The sequence below is a fragment of the Amphiprion ocellaris genome, unplaced genomic scaffold, assembly GCF_022539595.1.
Source record: "Amphiprion ocellaris isolate individual 3 ecotype Okinawa unplaced genomic scaffold, ASM2253959v1 Aocel_unscaffolded214, whole genome shotgun sequence".
In the NCBI taxonomy this organism is placed as follows: domain Eukaryota; kingdom Metazoa; phylum Chordata; class Actinopteri; family Pomacentridae; genus Amphiprion; species Amphiprion ocellaris.
In genome coordinates this window covers 9,229-20,881 of record NW_026559383.1, presented here as the reverse complement: position 1 = coordinate 20,881, position 11,653 = coordinate 9,229, and the positions used below count along the sequence as shown (strand labels likewise).

At 43.0% G+C, this 11,653-nt stretch overlaps 1 long non-coding RNA gene across 2 annotated transcripts; it reads left to right on the top strand.

The window, feature by feature from the left end:
* The first annotated feature begins 4,974 nt into the window (after nt 1-4,974).
* LOC129348445 (uncharacterized) lies at nt 4,975-11,385 on the top strand. 2 transcript variants are annotated; one of them, XR_008600973.1, is made up of 5 exons: nt 4,975-5,309; nt 5,728-5,870; nt 6,957-7,071; nt 9,333-9,475; nt 11,052-11,385. It is a non-coding gene; the product is annotated as an uncharacterized LOC129348445 (long non-coding RNA). The 2 variants fall into 2 exon arrangements; XR_008600972.1 differs by lacking the exons at nt 4,975-5,309; nt 5,728-5,870 and having other exon boundaries at nt 6,650-7,071; nt 11,052-11,260.
* The last annotated feature ends 268 nt before the right edge of the window (nt 11,386-11,653 follow it).

Here is an 11,653-nt window from a genome sequence, read left to right as displayed (position 1 = left end):
GTGTCGTTCTGCATGGAAAACCCTTTGAAGTTCTCTCTCCTTCTAGACATGGTTGTTCTGTTTCCAAAGAGGTGCAGGATTTTATGTTCCAGAGAAAAATGAGCCCACAGGAGTGAGAAAACACCCAGACATTCCTTCAGAAGGTAAAGTAGTGTGGAGGGTTATAGTAAAACACATGGGTAGTTCAGGGTTCTGTATGTCCTGTACTAAAGCATCTGTTGTTTCATATTAAATATGATGAATTATTTTTGAAGTTTGTAAAATTATGGATTTTTTTGTGTTGCTTTTTTATTTTTGTGACTCTGTTTAGTTGTTTGGCTGCAACTTTGACATTATCTTTCAGTCTCACCATTCTCTGCTGCATTAGGATTTGTTTTGCCCCAAAACTTCAATGTACGTTTAAACATGAAGCGAACGTAGCCGGAGACCTCAACATAACTTTAACAAAGACTTACATTTATGTAATGTTGCTTCATACACTGTAAAACATGAGAGCTCCATCAAGTTATGTAAATTTGTTTGTTTTCTTTAACTCAAATTGACATGGTAAGTTTTGAATATTGAACTCAAGTTTATAAGTTTTAGAAAATTAAACTTAAAGTAATTAGTTGTCTTGACTATTTGTAAGTTTCATCAGGACTGTCAGTGTTAATTTAACTTATTTCTGTAAGTTATACCTTGAAAAAAGAAACGGGGAGCTGGGGGGAGGAGTGCCCTGCTGATGAAATACCACAATTTTGGGATTAGTCAAAAATAAAACTAAAGCTATGATATCTAAGAACTATCGACCTCACCAGTTCTCTAAATTGGACAAACCACAGTATTTCAACCCCAACTTAGTTACTGACCAAACAATATAGAAAACAGCAGTGGACTACTTCCAGCTGCGGAGGGACACCCGTTTCCAGCTAGCTGCAATCTGACGCAGTGACGCAGCAGAGTGCAACTGACCAGGGCGGAGGGATACGTCATTCTGCTAGGGAGAAGAGACACAGCGAGGAGGTAAGTTATCTTCTGAAAGTGCTTTTGAGTTTTTGTTGATAAAATTTAATAACAATGGCAGTTTCTTCTGTGATAAAATGGAATAAAATCAGCACATTGACAGAGCTTTGCGAATATGACTACATTTCCGTGTTTTTCTCTATGCTAATCTATCGCGTTAATCAAAGTTTGAAATGGCGCATTAGTAAACTACACCACTGTTGTCAATGGCGGACATTTTAGTTGAGGGGCGTTCATTTAGGTTAGAAATGCTTCCGACGTGACAGGAGCAATAAAAAAAGCTTTGGAATTCAACATTTGCCTGCAAGCAACTTCTGGCTAACGTTACCCTTTTGTTAGCTAGCTAGTTTGCACACAGTTAAAGTTGTGCCGGTACGCCCGCGAAACTGAGCTCCTAATGACAGCTTCATTAAGCTCATATTGACACCCTCAAATTTGTCCCAAATAGATTATTTTCACTGTCACATTAAACAAAACAATGGAGCATTTTTTTTTTCAATTTGGGAGCTTGTAAAAGGCAAATTTGGGGAAATTAATTTATTGATTGAAATTCTGGAATTTATTTTCTATACAACTTACAATATCAAATATTTGTTAGATCCAATCCCTGTGTCTTTTTTTAAATGTTGTACTAGATTTTTTGGTTCTTTGTAGAAATACTTGATAACGTAAATGCAGTTTCATGTAGAAGGACCCAAAATATCTCTTTCTCTCACTCTTACTCACTCATGCGATATAAGATGATGCAGATAGGTTAAAAATTGATTCACATTATCTTTTTCAAAACATGCTGCTCATTTTGTTTTTTTTTCTCCTGCAGTTGTATAAAGCAGCCATTTCTTCAAGCAGGAGGTTGACCCTTCAAAGTGTTATGCAGTACCTGGATAAAGAGGTATGTATAATGTGAATTTGTCAATGTGAACTTCCATAAGAACTGTAGTATTGCATGAGCTCACTTTTGTCTAACTTTGTGTAGGACACAAATCAGAACAGGAGGACAGCTGCCCTTCTTGGTTTTCCACGTTTCTTCTCGGAGGATAAGAAACGTGGAAGACCAATGTCAGGATGTGTGATGTAAGAAAATTAACGTGTTTATATTAATCATTGACTAGATTTACTGGTATTCATTTTAAACAAAAGTAAACATTTCTTTTTTCCACAACATTGCAGTTGTACGTTTAGTACACCATTCAAAACTAACTGGCAATTCAAACATTGTCTGATTGTATGAACATTTAAAACTGGTAGGCAGTTTTAAAAAGAGACTGTGTGATATGATGATGATATAGACTGCTGAACTGACAAGTTAATCCCAATAAATGCATAGCCGAGTATGGGGTGTATTTTAATGCAACCACAATTTTTTACCACTTTCGGTTCTTATTAGGTCACCTGAAACAAAGTCAAGGTCCTGTTGTCGTTCTGCGCCCAGATACTCCTCCTGTCGTTCTCCTCCAGGTTCTCCTCCAGGTTCTGCGCACGGGTGGCCCCTCCTGTCGTTCTCCTCCAGGTTCTCCTCCAAGTTCTATGCCCAGGTCGCTCCTGCTGTCGTTCTCCTCCAGGTTCTCCTCCAAGTTCTGTGCCCAGGTCGCTCCTCCTGTCGTTCTCCTCCAGGTTCTTCTCCAGTTTCTGCGCACGGGTCGCCCCTCCTGTTGTTCTCCGCCAGGTTCTCCGCTCAGGTCGCTCCTCCTGTCGTTCTCCTCCAGGTTCTTCTCCAGGATCTGCGCACAGGTGTCCCCTCCTGTCGTTCTCCTCCACGTTCTGCGCCCAGGTCGCTCCTCCTGTCGTTCTCCTCCAGGATCTGCGCACAGGTGTCCCCTCCTGTCGTTCTCCTCCACGTTCTGCGCCCAGGTCGCTCCTCCTGTCGTTCTCCTCCAGGTTCTCCTCCAAGTTCTGTGCCCAGGTCGCTCCTCCTGTCGTTCTCCTCCAGGTTCTCCTCCAGATGCTGCGCACAGGTGGCCCCTCCTTTTGTTCTCCTCCACGTTCTGTGCCCAGGTTGCTCCTCCTGTCGTTCTCCTCCAGGTTCTCCTCCAAGTTCTGTGCCCAGGTGGCCCCTCCTGTTGTTCTCCTCCAGTTTCTTCTCCAGGTTCTGCCCCCGGGTGGCCCCTCCTGTCGTTCTCCTCCAGGTTCTCCTCCAAGTTCTCTGCCCAGGTGGCCCCTCCTTTCGTTCTCCTCCAGGTTCTCCTCCAGGACCTGCGCACAGGTGGCTCCTCCTGTCGTTCTCCTCCAGGTTCTCCTCCAAGTTCTGTGCCCAGGTCGCTCCTCCTGTCGTTCTCCTCCAGGTTCTCCAAGTTCTCCGCCCAGGTCGCTCCTCCTGTCGTTCTCCTCCAGGTTCTTCTCCAGGATCTGCGCACAGGTGTCCCCTCCTGTCGTTCTCCTCCACGTTCTGCGCCCAGGTCGCTCCTCCTGTCGTTCTCCTCCAGGTTCTCCTCCAAGTTCTGTGCCCAGGTCGCTCCTCCTGTCGTTCTCCTCCAGGTTCTCCTCCAGATGCTGTGCACAGGTGGCCCCTCCTTTTGTTCTCCTCCACGTTCTGTGCCCAGGTTGCTCCTCCTGTCGTTCTCCTCCAGGTTCTCCTCCAAGTTCTGTGCCCAGGTGGCCCCTCCTGTTGTTCTCCTCCAGTTTCTTCTCCAGGTTCTGCCCCTGGGTGGCCCCTCCTGTCGTTCTCCTCCAGGTTCTCCTCCAAGTTCTGTGCCCAGGTGGCCCCTCCTTTCGTTCTCCTCCAGGTTCTCCTCCAGGACCTGCGCACAGGTGGCTCCTCCTGTCGTTCTCCTCCAGGTTCTCCTCCAAGTTCTGTGCCCAGGTCGCTCCTCCTGTCATTCTCCTCCAGGTTCTCCAAGTTCTCCGCCCAGGTGGCCCCTCCTGTTGTTCTCCTCCAGGTTCTGCGCACGGGTCGCCCCTCCTGTTATTCTCCGCCAGGTTCTCCGCCCAAGTCGCTCCTCCTGTCGTTCTCCTCCAAGTTTCTCCAAGTTCTCCGCCCAGGTGGCTCGTCCTGTCGTTCTCCTCCAGGATCTCCTCCAAGTTCTGCCCCCAGGTGGCCCCTCCTGTCGTTCTCCTCCAGGTTCTCCTCCAGATTCTGCGCACAGGTGGCCCGTCCTATCGTTCTCCTCCACGTTCTGTGTCCAGGTCGCTCCTCCTATCGTTCTCCTCCACGTTCTCCTCCACGTTCTCCTCCACGTTCTTTGCCCAGGTGGCCCCTCCTGTCGTTCTCTTCCAGGTTCTCCTCCAGGTTCTGTGCCCAGGTCGCCCCTCCTGTTGTTCTCTGCCAGGTTCTCCGCCCAGGTGTCGTTTTCCTGTCAGGTGTTACTGATGAAGATGACGATGAAGGTTTCCTGTCATGTGTTACTGATGAAGATGACGATGAAGGTTTTCCTGTCAGGTGTAACTGATGAAGATGAAGGTTTTCCTTTCAGGTGTAACTGATGAAGATGAAGGTTTTCCTGTCAGGTGTTACTGTTGAAGATGACGATGAAGGTTTCCTGTCAGGTATAACTGATGAAGATTTTCCCGTCAGGTGTAACTGATGAAGATGAAGGTTTTCCTGTCAGATGTAACTGATGAAGATGAAGGTATTACTGTCAGGTGTTACTGATGAAGATGAAGGTTTTCCTTTTTGTCTCTCTCATGTCCCCCAGGACAAGTCTCTCTCCTCCTGTCCCCCATAACAGGTGTTTTTCTCTCTCTCTACTTGTTCCCAGGACAGATCTGTCTCTCTCTCTTCCTGTCCCCATGACAGTTGTCTCTCACTCCTCCTGTCCCCCATGACAGGTGTCTCTCTCTCTTCCTGTCCTCATGACAGTTGTCTCTCTCTCTTCCTGTCCCCCATGACAGGTGTCTCTCACTCCTCCTGTCCCCATGACAGTTGTCTCTCTCTCTTCCTGTCCCCATGACAGGTGTCTCTCACTCCTCCTGTCCCCATGACAGTTGTCTCTCTCTCTTCCTGTCCCCATGACAGGTGTCTCTCTCTCTTCCTGTCCCCATGACAGGTGTCTCTCACTCCTCCTGTCCCCCATGACAGGTGTCTCTCTCTCTCTCTCCTGTGTGTTCCAGGGATGAGGGATTCACCGTCGAAAAATGTTCGCATTTCAACCTGATCATTTTCAAGTTTCTTTCACACTGAAATGAAGTGCATGACTCAGGTCACACTCCTGCATCCTTATGTGACATATGATCTGAGTTGTCCTGAAAAAATAGATGTTATGGACTGTGATTGTTTTTCAAAAGGAAAACGCAAAGGTGTGAAACAAAAATCAGTTTCCAGCAGCTGTTGGTGGTAAAGTGTCCAGTGCCCACCACAGCCAGAGAGAAAGGTCAGTGTAAATAAAGTTATTACCATTAATAATATATTGCATTGTTTTTCTTAAATTTCATCATCCTGTTTTAAGTGTTGTTTACCTGATACTCACGCAGTCATGAGCACATCAGGACTGATCCAATGTGATTGTAGAATGTCTGCATTTTATGTAGTTTACAAGTGTTTTTGTGCTACCTGTCAAAATCACTTTAAACCATTTAAATAATTTTAAATCACTTTAAACCACGTTGTCTTGAAAGGTGTAAACACTGTTTTATTGACTTTTAATACAATTAGTATTTCTATAGATTTTAAAATTAGAAATGTTTATAGTATTATACAGCAAGTTTTTTTAGAGTATATACTAACCGTTAACGTTCATGTTACTAACCTGTCTGTTTTGCCTTTTTGTTATTTTTGTTTTTGTATGTAAGCTGCTGAATATTTTGAATTTCCCTCGGGATTAATAAAGCGTCTGTCCGTCGAGTCGTCGGATCCTCTTGATCCTCATCAGGGTCATGGGGGGCTGGAGTCTATCCCAGCTGACTGCGGGTGAAGGCAGGGGACACCTGGACAGGTAACAGTCTATCACAGGTTCACCTGGACAGGTAACTGTATCACAGGGCTACACAGAGAGACAAACATTCACACCTATGGACAGTTTAGAATCACCAATTGACCTCAGCATGTTTCTGGACTGTGGGAGAACCTGGAGGAAACCCACGCATGTACAGGAGAACATGGAGACTCCATGCAGGAAGATCCCAGGAAGGCTGGGACACAAACCGAGGATCTTCTAGCTGTGAGGCGACGGAGCTAACCACCAAGCTACTGTGCAGCCTGCTGCTACTATTATTTTTTTTATTGTCTAATATTCAGATTATTGTCCAGATGAGTAGTTGATCATTCTGTTAATCGCTTGTCAGAAAATTGGTTAAAAAAAAAAAAAAAATATGGGATGCCAGATTGAACAGGCCACACACCTGAATATATTGAATTTGTAATAGCAACAACAACAACCTGGTTGTGTCACATTTCTGTGCGTTACAAAATGTGTTAGGTGGGAAATAATAATAATTAGAATTACTATGATGTCAAAAACGTACAGAGGAAGGAGAAAATGAGATTGAAAACCTAAATGCAGGATCTAAAATCATAAAGTGGACATAAATGCTTTCTTACAGTGACATAAAAAAACTGAAAATACACACATTTGACTTTTTTCTTAAAAAGTGATGCATTAGATGAAATAATTGTCAGAATAATTCAAACCCAATTTGCTGTTGCTGTCAGCTATTTTGTGTAGGTATTATGTTTGAAAATGAGTTAGAAGACCAAATGCGGTTGTCTTTTGTGCTTTTTTTTAATTGACTTTTATTTCTAAAAATGTAATTCTCAGTACCTCAGCTAAAATGCTGTGCAATTATGTCTCACTGGGGCATTCAACAGACTCACTGTCAAAACAACCACTTGTGATTTCTGCTGTTAAAGTTTTGCAGAGGTTTTAGCTAAGTGTGTGTACATGTGTAATTGTGGTGCATAACCTTTCATGCTTCTGTTTAAATTGCTTGAAGCGGACCAGCGGTCATCAAGCTTTCTATATCAGCAGAACGATGGTGCCGCCGCTGTTTGCTAACATGGTTCACTTTGTGTGTCTCTGCAGGGGGAGGTGGTGCACTGGCTGGCCTGTTGGCTGGATGCAGCCTGCAGGAAGGGCTCCACTCCCACAGTGGGTAAAGGACTGATGGAGGGAGGATCCTTCACTCGTCCAAACTCAGGTCAGACGCTGGCGCCTCTGCAGGACAATAATCCAGTAAAACCTGCCTCTGAATACGGCCCAATGCATAAAAACACTCAACTATTTTAAATAACTAATGGATTCTGGTTAAATGTCTTTTATTCTTTTAAAGCTGTGTAACCCTTCAAACTACTGGATCATGAACTATGTGTTTGCAAACTCAGACTTTGCCAAAGTGAGTTGAAAAATGTCAGCAGTTGTTCAGTGAGTTATTTTAAACAGGAGCCAGTGAACAAGCACAGTAGACCTGTTTTTATATCTCCTCTTTGTCTGTGTCACAGAGCTACCTCAGGTTATAAACATTTCTCAGAGAGCCCATAGTGTACACATTTAGAGGTTCCGAATTGATTTTGTGGGTCGAGTAGAATGTTTACAAGTATTCATTTTCAAAAAACACATTATTTTAACGTGAGTATTGGGATGTAGCAGCAGCAGAAGAAGCTGCTCATTCTTTGTTTGAGGCCAAACTAGCCACCAGGCAGGCGTTTTGTGTTACATGGTGATGTAGATCAGTAACAGAAGAAATAACTGCACTCTGAATGAGATATTGTGATATGATGATAACAACAGAGCAGCCCCTTATTCATATGATTTCTGAAAACAGAAATATGTGAACTGGTGATTCCAACACAAGAATGATCCAGGATTAGAAAACGAATGCGTTTAACCTGCTGTCTTTAGATGCTCTGCCAAGGTGATTGTTGAGTTGTGATATTAAAAAGTTTTTTGCAAAGTTTATCTTCGATTTTAACAAAAATGCAACCACACCATCAAGATGACTTCTTCGATTTGGTATCAGGCTATTTAGTTCAGCCACTGAACTGAAAATGTTTTCCTGTTCTTTTTTAGACTTGTCGTTCTTTAACATCTGGGCTAGTTTCATTCTTAAACCTACTGCTGAGTTTTTCTTATCTTAAAATGGATGTTTGACCACACACAGCAGTGAGCATGACTGATAAAATGCTGTAGAGTGAATTTATCTGACAAAAATCTGAGTATTTTTCTGTTTTTTCTCACTATTCAGTAACAGACACATCAATAATGCTTGAGTACTTGGAACCCAAAATGTGAAAACGGATTTCATACTAAGTTCTGTTATTATTTTCCTTTGGTGCCTGCTCAAACCTCTGGATGGTGTAAAACAATTCTCACTGCAAGAAAACCCTTGTTTTTATTATTTTACAGTGGAAAGTTAGTTGCTTTGTGTGAATGCTTTTTGACACTTGTGTCTGTTGAGCAGGTTCGTTTTTTGAGATAGAAAACAAACTACTACTTTCCAGTTAAGCTGTTTATTTTCTGCCATCAGTGTCTCAAAAGAATCTTGATCAAGGACCTTTTCTGTCTGGAACAGCCTCCCAGAAAATGACAAAGTCTGATATGAACAGAACATTTTATACCGTATTGTGAAATGTGATTGGTTATTGAACACAAACATATCATTCAAATATTGAACAGTGATTGGCTAAAGGTGGGGATAACCGTGGTGTAGACTTAGCTCTCCCATTGGTTGGTGCACAGATACGTCCATATCTCTGGCACACGATTCATCCAATCTCCAGGAACCATCCTGTAAAAGAACCTCCTAGAACCCTCTTCCCTCTCTCTACCTGTCAGTCTTATTCCTCTGTTAACTGAGATGTGATGCAGCTGCTGGTGGTGTCTCATAGGGAGGATTATTATGGTTTCCACTCTTAAACAACCTTGAGTTTAGCGGTTTCAGTAAAATTAGTTGTTTTATTATAAGGACATAGGAATGTGCTGTGTGTGTGAAAACACTCTTTGTACTGGTGTGTGTGTGTGCGTGCGTGCGTGCGTGCGTGCGTGTGCGCGCGCAGCTGTAGCTTTCCAGCCTGACCTGTGTGTATCCATCATGTATTTAACCCTTCAGAGCCTGGGGTTAATTCTCTCTCTCTATTCAGGTCAACACAACTCATACATTAATTACACAACAAATGGTTATTAATATTGTAATGTCTGTATATCTTATATAGACATAAAATATAATGAGGCGAAACGAGAGTGGTGTCTTTCAATGTGTTTACTTCTGAACTGCCAGACCAGACTGCCAAACATGGGGTAACAGGCATCCCATAATACCTTGCGCAGGTACTTCTTAAAGTGACCATAACACTGTTTTATACATTACAAATATCAATATTGTATTACTCATATGTGACATCAAGTTCAGTGTTCAGCTAGCAGTGCCTTAAAAAAATAAATCCTAACATGTCCTTGTCTCAGTCTGATCCAGTTCTTCTCTAAGATGAGGAAGTGGGCCGACATGTCCAACCTCTCGCAGGACTTCAGGCTACAAATGGATGGCTGGAGCGAAACTTTGAGGTCTCCACCATGATCTTCCGCAAGTTTGATGTCTTGATTTAGTAGTAAGAGACTTCCTTTTTGTCCAAACCATTTGACTCTGATGGTGTGTGTCCACTGCATTCAATGTTCAACAAGTGAGCAATGGTTTTGTTTCCATGAATATAAACATATATGAAGAGTACATTGTAGTCCAAATTGTTTTCCTGGTCATAAAACTGTTCACCAAGAAGTGTTTCTATTGGAGAGCTGTTACAGTTTAGGGCTGCATGTGGCAAACAGCTGCTCGAAAATAATAAAAGTTGCTATATGTAACAATAGCGCTTCTAAGCATCCAACTTATACTTACTCCTTGAGTGCTCTTTGCTACTGTGACCTGGAAATCAGTCCCCTCCGCCATCATGGAGGATCTTCCAAACCTTTAAATGCTCAGTAAGGAGAGTGGAGCTTAGTGCGAGTAAACACAGCTGTGTTCTACGCACAGTAACTACGGGTTATGTTTCTGTGGTTTAGTGTCTCACACACACATTATTTATCTTTTACTGCAGTATTTTTCCTCTAATATTCTTCTTTTACTGCAGCATTTTAGCTCTAATATTCATCTTTTACTGCAATAGTTTAAATGTATAAGAGCTCATTGTTTGCATCTATTGTACTGCAACTAATGTATTGCATATATTATACTACAACTAATGCATGACAGCTAATTTTTTACAGTAACGTATTAGAGCTAATGCTTATCATCAATTGTACTGTTAGATCTAATGTGCTACAGCTAATGAAGCCTGAGTGTTGACCAAATGACCACAAAAAGACACAAAATAATCACAGAAACAAAAAATTTGAACAAAAACACACAAAAATGACCGCAAAGAGACACAAAATGACCATAAAGAAATGCAAAATGATCACATAACCAAAAATAAAACAGAAAAATGAATAAATTTGAAGGGACTGAACAGGAAAACAGTGTGACTTTTTGACTTCTTTCAAAGCTGTTTCACTGTAATCATGTTTTGATAGATAGATAGATAGATAGATAGATAGATACAAACTTTTATTATTTGGATGATGTTTTGTTTTACATTTTGTTGTTGACTATCATAGGATAGCGTTATTTCTTTTACACCGACAAATCAAAAATAAGATGGTTTCACCTTAGCTGACATGTTTCAACTGCAACTGCAGTCTTCTTCAGAGCGTCATCTGGCGTGTGCCGACGTGTCCTTTTTATCATGTGACCAGTCTGACAGATCTGTCAGAATCTGTCAGATAGGCCACGCCCCCCGCCGTCCGGTGGTCTCTGGAGGATGGAGTCCCAGGTATTAGAGGGTGTAGTCCCCCTCGTCCCGGTTCATGGAGCAGCTCGCCTGCTTCCTGATCTCGATGGCCTCCTTGATCCATCGTTTATGTTTGTTGGTCTCTGATGTTAAAATCCTCCCCCTGTCCCAGTCCATGATAAGATTATTTCTTTTGCAGCGATCCCTGATGGCTGATTTTTTGTTTTCTTGTTCGGCTTTTTCTTTTTGTGTTCTTGTGAGTCGTCCAGTTCATTCATTTATTCATGGCATCAGACCACATGAGTCGATAACAGCCTCGTGGCCTCTCCATTAACCCCTGCCGTTCCCTGGTTCCCTCCAGATGAGTCGTGGCCCCTCCAGTCAGGAAGCAGCAGCGGAGAGCTCTCTGGATCAGGAGAGGCCCAGGCCGAGGCCCTGTGGTGGGGACACCACCTGCAGGTGGCGCTGGTCAACACGGTGGCCTTCAGGGGCATCTGGCAGAAGCAGTTTCTGTTCACCAACTCCCAGAACCTGCCCTTCATCCTGTCTGATTCGACTCCCATCAAGGTGCCCATGAAGTACCAGGCTGCAGAGGTCAGCTTTGGTAAGAGACCAGAATCATCCACTGGATGAGCTTCTAGGATGTAGTTAGAAGGAACTGTTCAGTTTAGTTATAGAGTGTATATACAGTGTATTATATGACTGGGTGTAATTCTGTGATTAGTTTCACTCATCTGAAGTCGCATCTGCTGCACGTTTCACGCAGCATCCTCCCCTTCTGCTCTCCCTGTGGTTGCTCTTATTTATATATATATATATATATATATATATATATATATATACACTATATTGCCAAAAGTATTCGCTCACCTGCCCTTGACTGGCATATGAACATAAGTGACATCCCGTTCCTAATCCATAGGGTTCAATATGACGTGGGTCCACCCTTTGCAGCTAGAACAG